Genomic DNA, 19,544 nt, shown 5'->3' on the forward strand with positions numbered 1-19,544 from the left:
TTAAGGAATTTGTTTTTACAATATTGAAATTAAAATCAAAGTTTGAAAATGCAAATATTTAGAAATCTGAGTTTTCAGAAGAGTGTGAAATCACAACTTAAGTTTATATATTGTATTTTTTTTACATATCAGAGTAACTAAACACTATTACAATATACTTCAGAACTTTAGATTCTTGTTTGATTTGAAGAATTAAAATTGTATACTTTTAAGTGTGTCTGACGGAGTTGACACAAATCCAGTTCTGAAGGGAAACATGTTTATTTGTTAAAAATGTGTTTTTATTTAGAACCTGTTCCTTTACATGGTTAAATAGCTAAGACCTTTCTCTGCAGAAACATATAACTCTAATTGATATAGTGTGTATTTTTTTAAAAAGTTTTTTAAAACGTGTTTTGTCCCGACTCTCAAGAATCAGTGATATATATATATATATATATATATATATACAGGTCCTTCTCAATAAATTAGCATATTGTGATAAAGTTCATTATTTTCCATAATGTAATGATAAAAATTAAACTTTCATATATTTTAGATTCATTGCACACCAACTGAAATATTTCAGGTCTTTTATTGTTTTAATACTGATGATTTTGGCATACAGCTCATGAAAACCCAAAATTCCTGTCTCAATAAATTAGCATATCATGAAAAGGTTCTCTAAAGGAGCTATTAACCTAATCATCTGAATTCACTAATTAACTCTAAACACCTGCAAAAGATTCCTGAGGCTTTTAAAAACTCCCAGCCTGGTTCATTACTCAAAACCGCAATCATGGGTAAGACTGCTGACCAGAAGGCCATCATTGACACCCTCAAGCAAGAGGGTAAGACACAGAAAGAAATTTCTGAACGAATAGGCTGTTCCCAGAGTGCTGTATCAAGGCACCTCAGTGGGAAGTCTGTGGGAAGGAAAAAGTGTGGCGAAAAACGCTGCACAACGAGAAGAGGTGACCGGACCATGAGGAAGATTGTGGAGAAGGACCGATTCCAGACCTTGGGGGACCTGCGGAAGCAATGGACTGAGTCTGGAGTAGAAACATCCAGAGCCACCGTGCACAGGCGTGTGCAGGAAATGGGCTACAGGTGCCGCATTCCCCAGGTCAAGCCACTTTTGAACCAGAAACAGCGGCAGAAGCGCCTGACCTGGGCTACAGAGAAGCAGCACTGGACTGTTGCTCAGTGGTTGCTCAAATTTTGCATGTCATTCGGAAATCAAGGTGCCAGAGTCTGGAGGAAGACTGGGGAGAAGGAAATGCCAAAATGCCTGAAGTCCAGTGTCAAGTACCCACAGTCAGTGATGGTCTGGGGTGCCATGTCAGCTGCTGGTGTTGGTCCACTGTGTTTTATCAAGGGCAGGGTCAATGCAGCTAGCTATCAGGAGATTTTGGAGCACTCCATGCTTCCATTTGCTGAAAAGCTTTATGGAGATGAAGATTTCATTCTTCAGCATGACCTGGCACCTGCTCACAGTGCCAAAACCACTGGTAAATGGTTTACTGACCATGGTATTACTGTGCTCAATTGGCCTGCCAACTCTTCTGACCTGAACCCCATAGAGGATCTGTGGGATATTGTGAAGAGAAAGTTGAGAGACGCAAGACCCAACACTCTGGATGAGCTTAAGGCCGCTATCGAAGCATCCTGGGCCTCCATAACACCTCAGCAGTGCCACAGGCTGATTACGGCCATGCCACGCCGCATTGAAGCAGTCATTTCTGCAAAAAGGATTCCCGACCAAGTATTGAGTGCATAACTGAACATAATTATTTGAAGGTTGACTTTTTTTGTATTAAAAACACTTTTCTTTTATTGGTCGGATGAAATATGCTAATTTATTGAGACAGGAATTTTGGGTTTTCATGAGCTGTATGCCAAAATCATCAGTATTAAAACAATAAAAGACCTGAAATATTTCAGTTGGTGTGCAATGAATCTAAAATATATGAAAGTTTAATTTTTATCATTACATTAGGGAAAATAATGAACTTTATCACAATATGCTAATTTATGAAGGACCTGTATATATATATATTATTCATATACTTTTTTATATTCCTAGATGTATTTGTTGCACTGTTTCATACAGTTATATTGCTAAACTAAAATACCATTTTCAGTTTAGTGTTACGTTTGTGGCTGTGGCGAAATAATTACTGTCAAATGTATGCCAGATAGGCTAATACCAATACTCTAGTTCACTGTATTTGTTCATGTTTTATCAAGGGACAAGTCTGACACACGGCATAACATAATTAGATCAATTCACTCAGGGCTAGTAGGCTAGTATACACAGCTGCTGTTTGTCCTGAAAGATGGAGCAGTTCCCACTTTAAAAGCAGAAGCTGATGTTTATGGGTCACATCATGCAAGTACGTGTTTTGCTTTGCCTTTGTTGATGTGTTTTCCATTGCTAGTTTGTACCGTTTTATGTTGTAGCAACGCTGTTTCAAACACCCGAACTTTATTTTAATCCCACCAGCGATCGTTGAATGATGGTGTTTGTTGGCCTCAGGTAATGTTAACATTTTCTTTACTGTGGTAAAACCATTAGTCTCGTAATGTGCTCATGGTTCTGACGACAGATATTTGGCTACATTATATTTGTAGAGTGTGTATGTGTGCGAGAGAGAGAGAGAGAGAGAGAGAGAGAGAGAGAGAGAGAGAGAGAGAGAGAGGTGTGTGTGTGTGTGTGTGTGTGTGTGTGAGTGCTGATCAAATAATCCCTTCTGGGATTGTAATATTATGAGATAGACCGGTATGAAATGCATGGATATTTCTGCGTGATTTAACACAAACAACAGTAGCATTTATAACCGCGTATAGAAAAGACATCTAACTTACAAAAAAAAACAAAAAAACATACCTTTCTGAAACGTCCTGTACCTACCAGCCGTTCCTGCACGACTTCTGCTCGATTCCTCTCCACTTTCTCCAATTGATAAGGCAATATTGATGCGTGTTTATAATACACCGGAACACGTGCAACTGGTAACGGACGTGACGTTTCCGGACAGCGTGAACCAGAGCCGTAAGGTGTGTTCAGGAAGAGAATTGGCACTCTCTGCTTACTTCCGGTGTCTGGACTGGCTGCAGTAACACTCTGTCCATGCGGGGGCGCTCGGAAGTAAGCAGAGAGTGCCAATTCTCTTCCTATTAGACATTCTCTGATGTCTAATATGGCCAGGGGGGAAGGAAGTCGACCGGAAGTTGAAGTCGGCCGCGTGCCGCCATCTTGTAGCAGAACTTCACCTGCTGTTAGCATCCCATTGACTCCCATTCATTTTGGCGTCACTTTGACAGCGAATAACTTTACATCTGAGGCGTTTAAAGACTCCATTTGTCCATTATTTATTTCTAAAGAAACACGACAATGTATAAAATGCTCCATTACCTTGTAGCTTATGTTATGGCCCCGTAGAAGCAGTTTTTGTAAAAGTAGGCTAACGATTGCGTCATAACCACGCGACTCTCTGTCGCACAGTAGAGAGATTACCGTATGGACGGGAGGAGAAGCTCGCGGGCAATCGGGGGGACGTGGAGGCAAAATGACAATATAATTAATCAGAATACCTAGCAAAAGTTGCTCCTGCTCCAAGCTCATGGACAGCTCCTACTCACACTCTCCGTCTCTGCAAGATTCGGAAGGGAATGATTCAGATTTCTCTTGGCACAGCTACTAGAAGACAGACGGGTTGCTCACGTGGTCCGTGTAACGCTTTGCTCGGTTTGAGTCTGCGCGTCAGGAAAGGAAGTGCTAAGAAATCGCTAAAAATGGGCTTCACTTGTCTCAATTGAGTTCCAATGGGGTCGCTGTGTCCATTTCTTTTACTGTCTATGAATATGGCGAGAAGTTTCACTCTCAGTACACTTCCGGCTTCTAAACTGGTTGCAGTTCCTCTCTGATTCCATATGAGGGCGCTCACAGGACGAGTGCAGAATGAATGGAGGTCTATGGCGCTATACCAATAAAAATCCACTTTTCTCAGGATATAATTTTTTGTCTAGTAATTTGAATGTTGTACTCGAAAGGAGATGCAAATAAATTACACATTGCTGGGTGTTCGATTTTTTTGAGTCACTTATTTGCTTTAAAAAGTCTTTTAAAGTGTCAATGACGTCATACACATGTACGACCAGAGATACTGCTTAACGGCAATATTTCAGTCACTCTGGTGCTTTCGCGCTCTGCACTTTCTTTTCACTCGAGGCATCGACAACACAGCTGACACAGGTAAATACGCGTGCTAGAAGAGTTTGTTTTGTTTGTTTCTGGTCCCGCTTCGGATGCCACGATGCCATCAAGCGGTATCTCTGGTTGTAATCAGTCCTTCACTGACCAATCAGCATCCATTAGCAGAATGCTAGCATTTTAACATAAAAAGAGTGTTTACTGTTATAAAAACTGATTTGTGAGCTTTAGAGGAACTAGTGTTCGAATAAACACGAAACACACGTGATCGTTGTCATGCGGTGAATCCGGCCAATCATGGAACAGCTGTGTCGTCATCAGAGCTCGTGCAGCCGCTCTTGAGAAGCTGCGCTGGCTGAGTTCTCCGGCTACTCTCAAATCACTCTCGCGGTACTTTGATGGCACACGTCACAGTCACATGGCATCGGTGCTGCATCAAGTCGGACAAAATTTCTAACCGGCATGCACTGCTTCAAGTCAGCCGCCGATCGGACTGCGCAGAGATGCATGAATTCGAACAAGCCTAATATGAGAGCTGAGAGGCTTGTTCGACTTCATGCATCTCTGCGCAGACCGATCGGCGGCTGACTTGAAGCAGTGCATGCCGGTTAGAAATTTTGTCCGACTTGATGCAGCGCCGATGCCATGTGACTGTGACGTGTGCCATCAAAGTACCGCGAGAGTGATTTGAGAGTAGCCGGAGAACTCAGTCAGCGCAGCTTTTTTTATTTATTTGTTTAGTAATTCAATGCCACAAGAACAAGAGGTATCACATGTTCACAATATTACATTAACTGTCAGAAAAACAAACAAAAATTTTTACATAAAATCCAGTGCTTTCAAAGCATTACATGTTTTCACTGCTTTTTTGTTTTTAGTTTGTTCCAAAAGATATGTACATATAATTTAAAGTCATTTATAAAATGTGGAAAATTTGGTTTATCTTGATTCTTTTTATGTATATGATATTTTCCTAATAAAATAAAAAAACGGTATAATATGCTGTTCTTAACATTCCAAATAGTCTTTCTGAGTATAAAAAAGCACATAAAAAACGCAAATTTCCATCGTACACTTCAGTTTCCTATTAAAGGCAGGGTAGTAGGCAGTAGGTAGGATTTTTCTAAAAAAAAAACATTCCAAATTTGTTTAAACTGTCTTTATATACCAATACATAATTAAAATGTAAGTACTCTGAAAAAGAAAGTATAAAAATCGAGTGTCCGTAGACCTCTCACGACTGTTGTAAACACAGCTCATTATTTCCATTCACTCCACCCCCTCCCTTCTGGGCTCCTTCCAAAGCCACGCCCCCAAAACACATGAACGCGCGACTCCAAACGCTCAGGCTCAGCTGGAAGACGCATTTATTATTTACCTGAGACGAGTGGAGAGGAAGGAGCGCAGTGCATGCAGTGACATCATGTCAGAATCACATGTAATAAAATACCTAACTTTATCACTATGAATATAAACAAATATGATGGCTTTTAGTACTCACTATCAAGCTAGCATATTGATACTGGTAAAGTTTAAAATATATTTTGTTTGATTCGGTAACGCGAGCTATATTTAGGCTATGGGTAACGAGCTATATTTATAAGGCAAAGCTAGGTTGCATTGATATACGTTTTTCCATTACCATCAGTTAAACTGTGATGAAGGTGAATCGTGTAAGAGTCATAACATATACGCTGTTTTGCATAATGTTTGTTGTTATTGCACAATGTGTAACGTTGTTTATTTAAGGAGTAATTCTGTAGCTCATAATTATTATATGTTCAGCTGAATTTAGTGTGTTGTATATTGTTGCAGTTAATGTGCAGCAAATTAATCTTTGAACAGGGATATAGTGTACTACTAAATTTATAAGTATGTAGGTGCTTAGTAATAAGCATTTATTATAACACAGCATTTAAGTCATACATAACAAAACTATAATTTAATCTCTTGATTGTGTTTGTTTTATTATATACCTGCTAGGCATGTAATAACTATTTGACATTTATATAGAGAGTCTATTTCAGAACCACACACATTTCAATAAAACACCTAAACGGAACATCTTGTCTGCATTCTAATCGATGCCCCCTGGTGGTCACAACCTTTTAAAGACCAGTCAAATTATACAGTCCTTTCCAATCACCAAAACATTTTTCATTCCTTTTTCTGAACACATAATGTATTGACTACTGTCGTAGAAATTTTAAACTGTATATTAAACTAACCATGTTTCTAACATCTAACCTTATTTAACATCTAACAATGGAATAGGATGTACTGTACGAAACCAATGGAAAACTTGTGTCTTTGACTGTGTGCGTATGTATGTAAAAATAACTTAGTTTTGGGAAATGAAACTAGACAGTCTGTTAGAATCTTGTGATTACAGATGAAGTCACCACAAGATCAGAGTTTGCTTTACCTAGTAACAGAGGGGTTTGCATATAAAAAACCAATCAAATAGTGGGGATATTATGTAATGCAGCCTGACATTTATGCCATACCTCTATACTATAAAAACTGTTGTATATGTGTTTTACGGTGGGATTCTCAATGGAATTTGCAAGAGATCCTCCGGCCTTGATTCTTCTTGGGAGAGTTCTCTGAAAACTGCTCGAAGACTCTCCCGGCCGTTATTAAAGCATTTAGAGGACATTTGCTGAAAGTCTGTCTGTTCATTTCTGCTGCGCAGCAGGTCAGTTTAGGGAATCAAGTAAGTTAGAGTAAGAAACTCGGCCAGATGTCGACTGGAGACGCAAGAGCTAGAGTATAAAGGGTATTAAGTGTCGATTGTAGACGCTCTGTGTCGATGAGTAGACGCAACAGTTTTATTATTTATTAAGTGTCGATTGTAGACGCTCTGTGTCGATGAGTAGACGCAACAGTTTTATTTTAGATAGTCAGGATAAAGGAAATTCCTTTACACTACACTGTAAAAACTAAAGGAGCCTCAAATATCCTTTCGGATACTCAAGGAACTTAAAAATGTAATTTAAGTGCCTCAAAGCTCTTTCTCCTATAGTAGGGTTACTGGAGGAGCATTGACAATATTTGAGGTTCTTGCTGGAACTTATGGGATCCTTTAAGCACTTTGTATTTAGTTCAGAGGTTCTGGAGTCACCTTTTCATTACTATGAGACCTCGAAGTGCTTTGGGGGAAAATAGAGGAACTTGAATGTGATAAAAGGGTTATTGGAAGATCTTTTAACATTTAAGTGGTTCCTGGAGGATCTCTTATGTTACAGCCAGCATCTGGAGGAACCCAATGGTTCAGTGAGGCCAGAATGATATTATTATTATCCTATTATTACTTAAGTTTGATTCAGTATACCCAGGTGAAAAATACGTAGGCTACTATTAAAAATGTATTTGAGTGTGTTTTTAGTAGGCCTTCAATACAAATATAACCTACTTTGATGCATTTTAATACATTTAACAGCAGCCTACGTCTTTTTCACCAGGGTAGCTTACATTTATTTAGTATAGGCCTATTTTATTGATTAATTTAAACCTTAAACAACAACACTAAATAATAATAATATTAATAATAAAAAATCATTAATTATTATTGAATAAATAATAGTAATAAAATAATATTTTTTTACTTCTTCATAAATTATTATTTGAAGAAGAAGAACCAGGAGGATAAAGGTTTTATTCAGTCACGAAACTGCTGCTATTCCTCTGCTGTCGTCACTTCAGTGTTGCTCGCGCGCAACAAAGCTCGAGCTGATCGACGTCATCGAGTTTGAAAGTAACGGCTCTCCTCATCAAAGCCTGCCGCATCTTCCGCCGTTTGTTCGGCTGTCCGTTACAAGGTTTGTAAACTCGCCAAAGAAATATAAATACTTACTATATATTCAAACACACATATATATAAACTAAATTTATTATACATTACTACGTTTTTACAGTGTTTACCACTCGTTTATTGTACAGTATCTGGTATGAAGGTTTTAGCCGCGATGCTAACTACGTTGATCTAATGAACAAATGGAAATTATTGACTTATTGTCTTAGATTGATTTAAAGTTAGTCATTCAATTCAACATATTCTGTACAACTGTGTCTTCAAATTGCTGATATACAGCCTAACTAATTTAGCTGATTCCTGCTGTCGTCATTGGCGTTTGTTATGCACTGTTAACCCTTGCTGTAAAAAAAGCCGTAATTCAGACAGTATCATACCCTTTTCCATTAAAACAGTAATATACAGTAGAAAACAAAACTAGCCTACAGGAATATACTGTGAATTAACAGTGCTCAAAGTCGACACTCAGAGGCTGTTTTCCCAATCACACCCTATACCCTCATTCACTATTCCCTACATTAGTTCACTAATATAGTCCCCTTGACAGAGTGAATGAAAAGAAGAGAGTGAATTGAGACACTGATGAACACTGATAAGCAGAATCACTGAAGGACAGAGAAACAAGAACAGAAACACAAGAACTACAACTGACTTCCAGCAACACTGAGTGTGAAACCAGTTTACGATTATTTCTTTCATACATGTACAAAAGTTCTTGTTGAGAATTAACAGAGATTTAGTTAATAATAAAGTTTGTTGTCACCATGATGGAGATCAGTATTTGCTTTAGTTGGTCTCTTGTCCCTTGACTTCTTACCTTTCATCTCTCTCTGACTGCTGTAACAGTGAGTTTATAAAACTCATTTGATATGGCAAGAAAAAGTCAAGAGGAAGATGATCAGGTGTTTTTATTCTTTTGTGATGATGTCACAATCATCTTGGACATGTCTGATTTTCAGATTTTTCCTGTATATATTCATTGAAATTATGGGTATTTCATATTTAGCATAAATCTGTGTATCTACAAAATGAAATCATTATTTCTGTAATCAGGTCTTCTGAAAAATAACAATCATAGTGCATTCAATTTTATTTTACTCCTGCTTGGTTCAGACACACACAGACATCAACAATCAGCATATGAATCTCAACAATGGTGAAAAGAATGTCGCAATGCATGCTGGGTTCCAGGATAATATAAAACTCCCAGCATGCACTGCTGCATGAATAATAATAATAAAAAATGAAATATTGCCACCATTGTTGAGATTAATGTGCTAAATTGTGATATCTCTGTGTTTCTAAAACATAGCTCTGTTTTTTTTGGTTTATGCATGATGTGTTAAAAAAAATGAGTCATAGTAATTTATTGCTGTAGTTTCACAGTTATGCTAATGTAACACTTTTGATCGAGGATAAAACTCTGAATGAATAAGAATTAATTCCTTAGTGAATGAACAGGCAATATGATGATTTTGTCATCATAAGCATTACAACCACAATCATTCATAAACTGTGTGCGCACAAGTATGACTTGCAAAAACACAGCTCAAGCAGCAAAAGAAAGACGTATGTTTTAGCATCAGCATCCCAACTAAAGCAAGCACTGATCTCTGTAATGGTAACTTCAAACAAACATTTTCAATTAAAAACTTCTGTTTGACAGAAATAAAGTCATACTGGTTAATAATAAGTGTAATAATGTGTAATGGCTGGAAGTCAGCCGTAGTTATTGTGTTTCTCTATTTTCTGTTCTTGTGTTTCTCTTTTCTTCAGTGATTCTGCATGTTAACAGCAGGTGTTCATCACTAATGCTCAACAATCACTTATATTCACTTAATTATCTCACTGCAACACTGTCTCAATGTTACTTTTTACTCTTTGTAGTGTGGATTTCCCTGTGGGGTTGAAAGGGTTAACAGTGTAAGATAAAAAGACACACCCACAAAATGTATTTTAACAGTAATAAACTGTAAGTTATAAAACAGGTACATACTGGCAACACTGTTGCCAGTAGTTTACTGTAAAATCTTATTTTTTGTGTCACCATTGTGCAGAAGAGTAGAGCCTGTGCTTCAGTCCAGGAGAAGATCTACAAACATTGATGATATGCTGCATGTTGCTTTATTTAACAGGCAGTGACTGTGTAGTTGCTGGTCCAGTGGAAATCTCTTTATTTACAAAAGTTTTGTTGTGGTTTCAAATGAAATAAGTTCACAGTAATACTTTGCTCATGTTATTAATGCATTATACATTTTAGTTTAATACATTTAAATGACAGTTGGTCAATTTAAGGTTTCTGCAAGTGAAATTAGTTAACTCGAGTTTTAGTGCATTTTACAGAAACATACTGTAGATTACAGTAAAGAACTGCACAATTAACAGTAAATTACTGGCAACAGTGTTGCCAGTATTTTACTGTAAAAAAAAACGGTAAGGTCTAACAGTGTGAATAACAAAAGCAGGTTAATATAGCTAGTTTGGTCTGTTTTTGTTTAGCCTAACTTTACTTACTACAGGTGCCCTCATTCTCTCAAATACCATTTTGAATCCATTTAGTGGTCAATAAATATTTTGTTGTGAATAATCAGCTTTGTTATTTTGTTTCCCCAGAACAACCAGTACAATGTTTCAGTGGCAACATTGAATTATAGTAAGTACATGCACCACATGCAAGTACTTTATTACTATGAACTTTCTCTGTGTGCAATTGTATTGTTTGACTGTGTACTTGTGTTTTTTAATCAGTTATTCTCTGAAAATCTTCTTCCCTCATGCTCTCAAATCTCATTCATGTTACATTCATGTAATATCACAGGTTTGGAGCTAATAATGCTATGCATTTTTTATAGGCTATACCTTAATCATATGCATTTGAATATAAGACATTTGAACCCTGAATTATAACTTCAAGTTTGGTCTTTTTCGACAAAAAAAGAAAAAAGCTATTAAATGGCTTCATAAGACTTACAACACAAACCATAACACATGAGTTGTGAATTCATTGACTATTTTTAGGATCTTTTCTGGGATATTTTTGGAGCTTAACCATTTTTACATAAATTGATGCATTGAATTGAACTAGACAAGTGTACATAAGAATGGTTTCATGAATGATTTACAAAAAAAATTTCTGCTTGTGTTTCATGCAGTGAAATTGAATGGTGACTGGGGTTGCATTATGCCTGAGATCTGCTTTTGGGTTCCACAGACAGAAAATCAAACAGGTTTGGAATGTCACAAGGCTGAGGAAATTATTAAAATTTCACAACTATCACTTTAATAACCTTACTAACAGTAACTTTTGTACTTTGCAGGGATCTCGGTTAGCTGAAATACAAGTTTGAACAAGAATAAAAATCCTCCTGTAGACCTGAAAATCATTGAAGTGCCTGGACCATCCACCAGAAAAGAGGAAAAACAAACAGAAAATGAAGCTGATGCACTTTTTCACTTTTCTAACTCGTTAAGTACCTCACATGTCCCTTGTGAAGATTTTATAATTGATTGCATTTTATGTTGCAGTGAGTGAAGGTGCGTCACATTTGTGAATTTCGTGAAATGACACAGGCAAAAAGGTCCATTGACCATTGTCAGCAGTGTAGCGATGTAATGTATGAAGCACCACACAAAATTGCTGATCGTGTGGATTCTTATTGAAATTACTGAATTCACCAGTGAACATTCACAGAACAACAGATAATTTTACTGCACCTTAGCTCTGTTCAAATGGAGAATGTTTTCTGATTGTTGTGACATAAGGAATACTGTTTCTGGGTCGAAGCCTCTACTTCTACTTCCTTTATCTTGTTTCTTGATATTGAGAATACTCAACAACCATTTATGGGAACTGTTGATTCAAGTCACACATTTAAGCTTTTCAAAAGCCATAGTGTACATTACAGTCTCCAGTCTCACGGCATCCCAGACTTCAATATTTTATAATTCAAAATAGCTGAATAACTAAACCATCTGAGATTTCGGAATAGAGATAAAGGTTAGGATCATAATTTTCAGGAATATTACAAAACAATGAGTGCATATTAACACTGTTTGTTGTTTGTTTTTGGCATCTGAGAGAGCTTTTGGACTTGGAAACAGTAGCGTCAGACTTAAGCGAACGGAAACACGTTTTAAAATTAAGTGAACATGGACATTTTTAATTAGTCAATTTAATTTTTTTACATTGATTTATTACATGGAACATGTGTTTTCTATGCATTTTGTTGAGATGTCTTTTCTTGTGTGGCCTATTGTATACACATGGTTGATTATTCATGTTACTTATGTATTATACAATTTTTTTTGTGTGTATTCATTGATATTAATCTATTACTAGCTTTTTTTCCCCAAGTGCATTGAAGTGTATGTATTAAAATGGATCTAAAATATGTAATAAACAATTCTTATTTTGTATTTGGTTCAGTTTGTTTATTATAATAGAAGTTAATGGTAACCGTAGTAGCAACGTGAAATTAATTTAATCCAAATAAATAAATAAAAATTGAAATTTGGTTCCTGGAGGCACCCAAAGTGGTTCCACACAGTGCTTCATATAAGAGTTCCTCAGGAAACCTGTGTGGTTCCTCAGAGAACTGGCCCTTTTTAAAGGGTGCCTAGAGGATCTACAGACGGTTCCGCCGGTGTGGCAAAGTGAAGAACCCCAAAAGGTTCCTCCAGGCACCTTTAATTTTTACAGTGTACTCTCAGGATGGAAGGACCATTTCACCCAGTATAAAAAAAAGTGTTTCTGAACAGGATTACCTACCCTAGCTTTAAGGGGTGAAAGTTCTTTAGAAAATGTCTTATAAAACTCTCCTGTTAGCCCGTCATTGCCTGGAGATTTGTTATTTTTTAGCAAGTTAATGCACTCTCTCAACTCCTCAAGATCAATTTCTTTATCACACACATTTTGGAAGGTCTGATCTATTTTTTTTTGGTATCACTCATAAAGCTATTTAAAAAATATCAATGTTGGAAGTAGCCATTGTGGAACAATACAAATTACTAAAAAAACTGAGCAACATATTTTGAAATATCTATAGAATTATCTACTATTTTGTTATTAATCATTAGTTTTGAAACTGAGGCAAATTCACCATTTCTTTTTTCAAGGCCAAAAAAATATTTTGCATTTTTTTCCCCCTTTTTCTAACCATTTAAGTCTAGATCAAATAAATGCTCCTTTTGCTTTATCCTCATAGATATTATCTAGTTCAGTATGTAAAACATTTAATTTTTTTAATTCAAAATCAGTCAAGTCTTCTTTCTTATTTTTATTCAAATTTAATATTTCCTCAATAATTGAATTTTCTTTCCTTTTTTTTTTTTTCGCTTCCAATTTTCCTTGGTTAAAGGATACTGTTCTGATATCAAACTTCATTAATTCCCAATACTTTCCATAAGTATTTTCCATAGCTGCAATTGTGCTATATTTTTCGATAATATGTTTGATTTTTTTCTTTTGGCATTGTTGTAAAGTTTTCTTTGTTCGAAGCAGAGACCAGTGAGACAGTCGGGATCGCGTTCAACAGAAGTTGTTCTTTATTGAGAGCTCCACTGTACGCGGCTGTAGAAACTTCCAACATGATCTGACGTACATAAATTTACATTGTGTCTTATAGGCCTTTTAGGAGGAGGGACAAATTCAAACAAAGCATGTAAATGAGTATACAGGTCAAGGTAGCACCCTAGACTGTGAGGGCCAATCCTAATTCGAGCCATTTGGGTCCGAAAGCCATTTGTAGAACAAAAGTTGAGATTCTCAGTGAATCATTGGTGTGCTAATCCCAACAGTCTGAGTGAAACTGGGGCTCGAAGAGCCATTAAAGAAAACAGGAATTGCAACTTTGCTGAGATCTTAACCTCAAATGCTAAAATCAGTATTCTTCACTGTGATGTTATGTAAGGAAGCATATCTGAAAACATATTCTTAAATTTGAACCCTTCAGCATTCATTTTCAAGCAATTTATTATTTAATTTCCAGTATTAAGTATTAATTTTTTTGACCGATGTAACTTTCACCATATTTATTCTTACGAATATTCCTTTATGATCTGTCATTATGCAAGGTTCTATCAGTACAGAGGCCACATTATTAGCTAAATCACTGGACACTAACCAATACACAGCAAAAACTCCAGTGTTAAATTAACACTCCTGGGAGTGTATATGAGTCCACACTCAAAAGTGTAAAGTGTTAAAATATGAGTGTTAAATTAACACTCAAGAGTGTTAAAGTTAATGAGATAATTAAGTGATTAGTTTAGTGATGATTGAACATTATTGAAGACACCTGATGTTAACAAGCAGAATCACTGAAGGAGGAACTCACTAATTGTAAGTTACCATTAAGGTGATGGGTGTTTGCTTTAGTTGGACTCTTGACACTTATATGTTTACTTTAAATTTTGTTTGTCTGCTGTTATTGATTTATAACAGTCAGATGAACAAAGAGACAATGTGATCTGATGGTGTTGGTTGTGTTTTAACATAATCATGTTGTGATCCGTAAAACAAAACTTATTGAGATGGCTTACCTTGTTAATTACAGCAGCTCTGTGATTCTACAGCACATGGTTTTCAGTATTTTTCATATAATCCAAAAATATTTCATAATCATTGTTCTGATCAAAAGACTTTCAAATGAATTTATTTAGAAACACAGACATCAATAATCAGCCTGTGAATCTCAACAATGGTGACAATAATAAAGCATGTTGCAGTGGCTGCCACCAATCACAACTCATTAATGGCTCCCATCATGCATTGCGGTATGAATAAATTATGATCTGAATTGTCTATGTAATTTACTTTTCCTAATTGAATATTCTGCTCGTCACCATTGTTGAGATGCATAGACTGAATCTTGACATCTGTGTGTGCCTAAAAGAAAGTTTTTTTTTTTTCAGAACAACTTTTAAGAAATCCTTTGTATTATATCTAAAATTCTGGATATTTATGCAGATTCACAGTTATGCTGTAATCAACAACATAAATCTAAGTCAGAAATAAGGATCTTAATGAGTTCAGTGATCATTTTCAAATGATGATTGTCATAACATAACCAACACCATCAGATCACTTTATTCTTTGTTCATCTGGCAGTTATAAGATACAACAGCCAAACAAAATTTAAAATAAGCATATAATGGTCTAGAGCCCAACTAAAGCAAACACCCATCACCATAATGGTAACTTACAATTTGTGATTTTCTCCTTCAGTGATTCTTCTTGTTAACATCAGGTGTCTTCAATAATGATCAATCATCACTAAACTAATCACTTAATTAGCTCATTAACTTTAACACTCTTGAGTGTTAATTTAACACTCATATTTTAACACTTTACACTCTTGAGTGTGGACTCATATACACTCCCAGGAGTGTTAATTTAACACTGGAGTTTTTGCTGTGTAGTCAATACGAGAATGAAGAGATGAGTTCTTATTACTCCATGTATATTCCTCCCTGTCTGGATTCTTATCTCTCCACACATCAGTTAGGCCCAGTCTTAAACATACATTAACTAGTTCACTCGAAGGGCTAGGCCTACTTTTAGGAGGCCATCTATCAATGGTTGCATCAGACACAGTATTGAAATCTACCCCCCGTCAAATCATAACCAACACTATCAGATCACACTTTTTCTTTGTTCATTTGACTGTTATAAATCAATAACAGCAGACAAACAAAGTCTAAAGTTAATAATATACAGTAAGGGTCAATAGCCCAACTAAAGCAAACACCCATCACCATAAAGGTAACTTACAATTTGTGATTTTCTCCTTCAGTGATTCTGCTTGTTAACATCAGGTGTCTTCAATAATGCTCAATCATCACTAAATTAATCACTTAATTATCTCATTAACTTTAACACTGCTTCAGTGTTACTTTAACACCATGTAGAGTGGGACCATATGTGCTCTGAGCAGTGTTAATTTAACACTGGGGAATTTACTGTGTATCACAAGTATTATCCATCTACCACAATCATCTTTTTCATAATTTAGTATCCGCCCTGTAAATGTATCCTTTAAAATAGCAACCCCTGCTGATCGATTACTGCCAAATGACAACCAAATCTCTTATCCCCACTGATTTTTCCAGAACATATCATCTGAAGAACATGCATGCGTTTCCTGAATTAAACAACATTTCCCTTTGCAATACAAAAATAAAGCTTTTCTCTTTAGGATATCACGAATACCTCTGGCATTGCTAGAAAATAAAGAAAAAGACATAACGTATCCAAAGTAGATTATTACTGAAAAATAAACCACAAGAGTAGGTAAATAGCCTAAACTTTAAACTTTAACATAATGGGTTTCCCACAAAAAATTTAACAGTTGCAAACATTTATAAACCTTAAAGTGCATCCGTTATTTAACCATCTGAACAAGAACTTAGAAGCTACCACTTCTTGTCTCTAATAGAGAAGATTAACCTCGACAAGTCTATGAAGTTCCGTTGTCCTCTTCAGGATGAATCTCTTTACCATCAACGAAAGCCCTCGCTCCGCTGAAGTACGTGCTTTTGCCCTCCTTCCTCGCCCGCTCTACAGCCGGCCAAAGACGATTCCGTGCTTCAATGTCAATGTCTCAACCTCCATCTCTGCACCAAGATTAGCATCCTCAGCCATTTTTCAAGCTGTACCTGCTGATGCTCTAATAGTTTAATAGGCCTAACTTTACTGTTTGCACCACTCCAAAATCAAAATTTAATCAAATGCTGCAACCCGTAACAACCTTATAAATTTAAGTTAGCAACTTTACGGAAACCGTATCATCATTTGTGGGGAAATACCCGATATTTCTTCTCAGCTTGCAAAACCACAACCGCTCACGGCGCCATCTTGAGCCCTCCCCCGCCAGCGCAGCGACATTCTGGTTCCCGTAGTGACCGCTCATGTGGTGTTTGCATACTTTACCACAGCTGAAGTGAAATAAATGCAATATTTGCCAAATAATACACAGATGTTTCAGAGACATTTTCATTCATACTTTATGATACAGCATCTGTTTGAACAAGAATAAAGTTCAACAATAAAAGTGGAGTCTACGTTTTTTAATCAGTTTTAATTTGATAAACATGACACAATATAACATCGCAACAACATGAAAAGAGTGTTTACTGTTATAAAAAACTGATTTGTGAGCTTTAGAGGAACTAAAGGTGTTCGAATAAACACGAAACACACGTGATCGTTGTCATGCGGTGAATCCGGCCCTCGTGTTTCAGTATCTTGATTTTACATTTTAATATTAAGTTCAGCACAATTCTGCTCAGTTTATAAGCTGTCAGATGAGATAAACATGTTAGGACACACTAGTAGATGTGTGTTAGAGGTGTACGAGACAGTCCTTAATCTGCATAATGACGATTCCCTGCATCTGATTCACAACATTAGCATACTGTGGTGATGAAGGCCATTGTCCCACGTTTAATTCACATGAATACTTCTAAACTGATAACTGTTGTACTAGGGCAGTAAATATAGTTATACCCATTTCACGTCAATAGTTCCTGTTTTCACCTCATTTTGATGCTGATGTCTTCAGATCTCCTGTAAATTGACACTTAAAGCTCATTTCACTGGTCTAAGACTAAGGGTATTTGTTGGTGACAAATATGTGGCTACGTTTTTCTGTGCAAAATCCTGTGCAATCAAGCCTGTGAATGTCCTTGTAATTCGCTTCAACCTTTCCGACCTTCATGAAAGATTATTTTATGGAAGGTTCAAGTGGTGTGTGTCTGTGTGAGTGAGTTTTAAAACTACGTTCAGAATCGATCCAGAATAGTTGGAGAGAAAATCCTGATGCATCCGTGTGTGGCAGGTGGGATACAAATTTACAGGGCTTGAACCCAGACAATTAGCAGACTACGCCACGATGGGACTTACACCCAAAATTAGTGATTTTATTCTAGCAAGGCACTCAAGTTCGTAGATGGATTAGCCAGAGACAGTGGTCCAGTACAAAAATAGATTTTTATTTTTAAACTCAAGAAACACATTTGCACAATAATTCGCTCCACATAGTGTTTGGATTTCACAGCAAGGGAATGACCACACTGTCACGGTGTGGGTTTTGTGTCTTGTTCCTTGTTAGTGTCTGTCATATTATTCCCTGCTTGTCATGTGATCCTGCCATGTGTCTTGTCATGTTCAGTTGTTCCCCGTTATGTTGATTAGTCTTCACAGGTGTTTCAGTTTACCACGCCCCCTTGTTATCTTGTTTAGCTTGTGTTCCCTGTGTATATATACCCTGTCTGTTTTAGTATGTGTCACGGTAGGGATGGGGAAATGAAGCCTCATGAATCACTGAGGCTTTCCCCTGACTGTTCCGGGAAAAGATTCAAAGCTTCGAGAGTGTCGGGAACAGCGCCGAGAACAGCGCCATCTGGTGCTTATTTAAAATAAAGCAGCCAGAAGCCTGTGTTAGAAGCTCTGGCAGATGAAGCAACCAAAACACACTCCATAGTTTCAATGTTATGTGTACAAATAAAAACCTTACATGTTTGTGTTTGATTTGTTCATTAAATAAATTATTTTACCCATTAAAGTGTGACAATTAAAATATAAAATGAGCTTATATGATTCAATAAGATCTAATGTAGGCTCTCTCTATATATATTTTTCTCTCTCTCTCTCTCTCTCTCTCTCTCTCTCTCTCTCTCTCTCTCTCTCTCTCTCTCTCTCTCTCTCTCTCTCTCTCTCTCTCTCTCTCTCTCTCTCTCTCTCTCTCTCTCTCTCTCCCCACACACACACACACACACACACACACACACAATGAATAAGGACATTGTCTGATAGGATCATCTGTTATTAACAGGCGCGCTGGAAGCTGTTTCAGGCGGGGGGGCTGGGGGCTGAGGGCTGGGTTGGAAAATATGTGACGTCATTATGGTGTGGCTGACGACAAGACATGGAATTTCTCTGTACTGTATAGGCCTATGTGTTGTAGCCATTAAAGAAAACATTTAGTTTCATATTTGTTTAAATATTATAGGCTAATGTTATTTTTTTATTTAAGCAATGTTGATTATGAAAGTGAGAATGCAGCATGAGAAAGATAAAGATACATCATGAGATGGCAATATGGCTGGAGACATGGAGTGGGTAAGACATGATTTTGACCACTTCATTGAGTTTTGTTTTGTAGAAAGACTATTTTTAAAAGATTTTCGTTTTGTATAAATTGTATCTTAATTTTGATCAATGTTTTATCAACCAATTGCCCGTATTTAATTATAGAAAGCTTGAAATGTCTACTTTTAAACGAAACTATTCAAAACGCAAAGAAATAGGCTACACTCTGATTATGTAATTATCACATTTCACATGCATTTCTCTCTGACGTTCATGCGAGTCCCCACGCCAACTTCATCTTTGCAGCGACACAGAAAACACCAGTTTATTAATAAACAATTAAATGTCTCCTTGCTATTTTTGACACATTAATACTTTTGCCGGTTCTTTGTGGCAATCTTTGCGTGCGGCCGTGCGCTTGAGTGCGGCTATATTATGTACACGCG

The 19,544-nt window shown here is 36.7% G+C and overlaps 1 protein-coding gene and 1 long non-coding RNA gene across 17 annotated transcripts in view; one reads left to right on the forward strand and one right to left on the reverse strand.

Moving 5' to 3' along the window:
• The window catches only part of LOC309498713 (uncharacterized protein), a 170,939-nt gene that overhangs the window by 66,574 nt on the left and 84,821 nt on the right, over positions 1-19,544 (reverse strand). For 2 of the 16 annotated variants that reach the window (XR_014206021.1, XM_082169599.1), the window contains exon 1: positions 2,870-3,028. The exons of 11 other annotated variants lie outside the window; for them this stretch is intronic. The gene's annotated coding sequence lies outside the window, so the exon portion shown is untranslated. Of the gene's footprint in view, positions 1-2,869; positions 3,040-19,544 lie in introns of those variants that run through there. 3 more of the 16 variants (XM_082169594.1, XM_082169592.1, XM_082169589.1) reach the window with 3 other exon arrangements.
• Positions 10,501-12,716, forward strand: LOC309503493. The gene is made up of 3 exons (XR_014207663.1): positions 10,501-10,662; positions 11,162-11,236; positions 11,327-12,716. It is a non-coding gene; the product is annotated as an uncharacterized lncRNA (long non-coding RNA).

This window comes from Leuciscus leuciscus (genome assembly GCF_965113295.1).
Source record: "Leuciscus leuciscus genome assembly, chromosome: 1".
In the NCBI taxonomy this organism is placed as follows: Eukaryota; Metazoa; Chordata; class Actinopteri; order Cypriniformes; family Leuciscidae; genus Leuciscus; species Leuciscus leuciscus.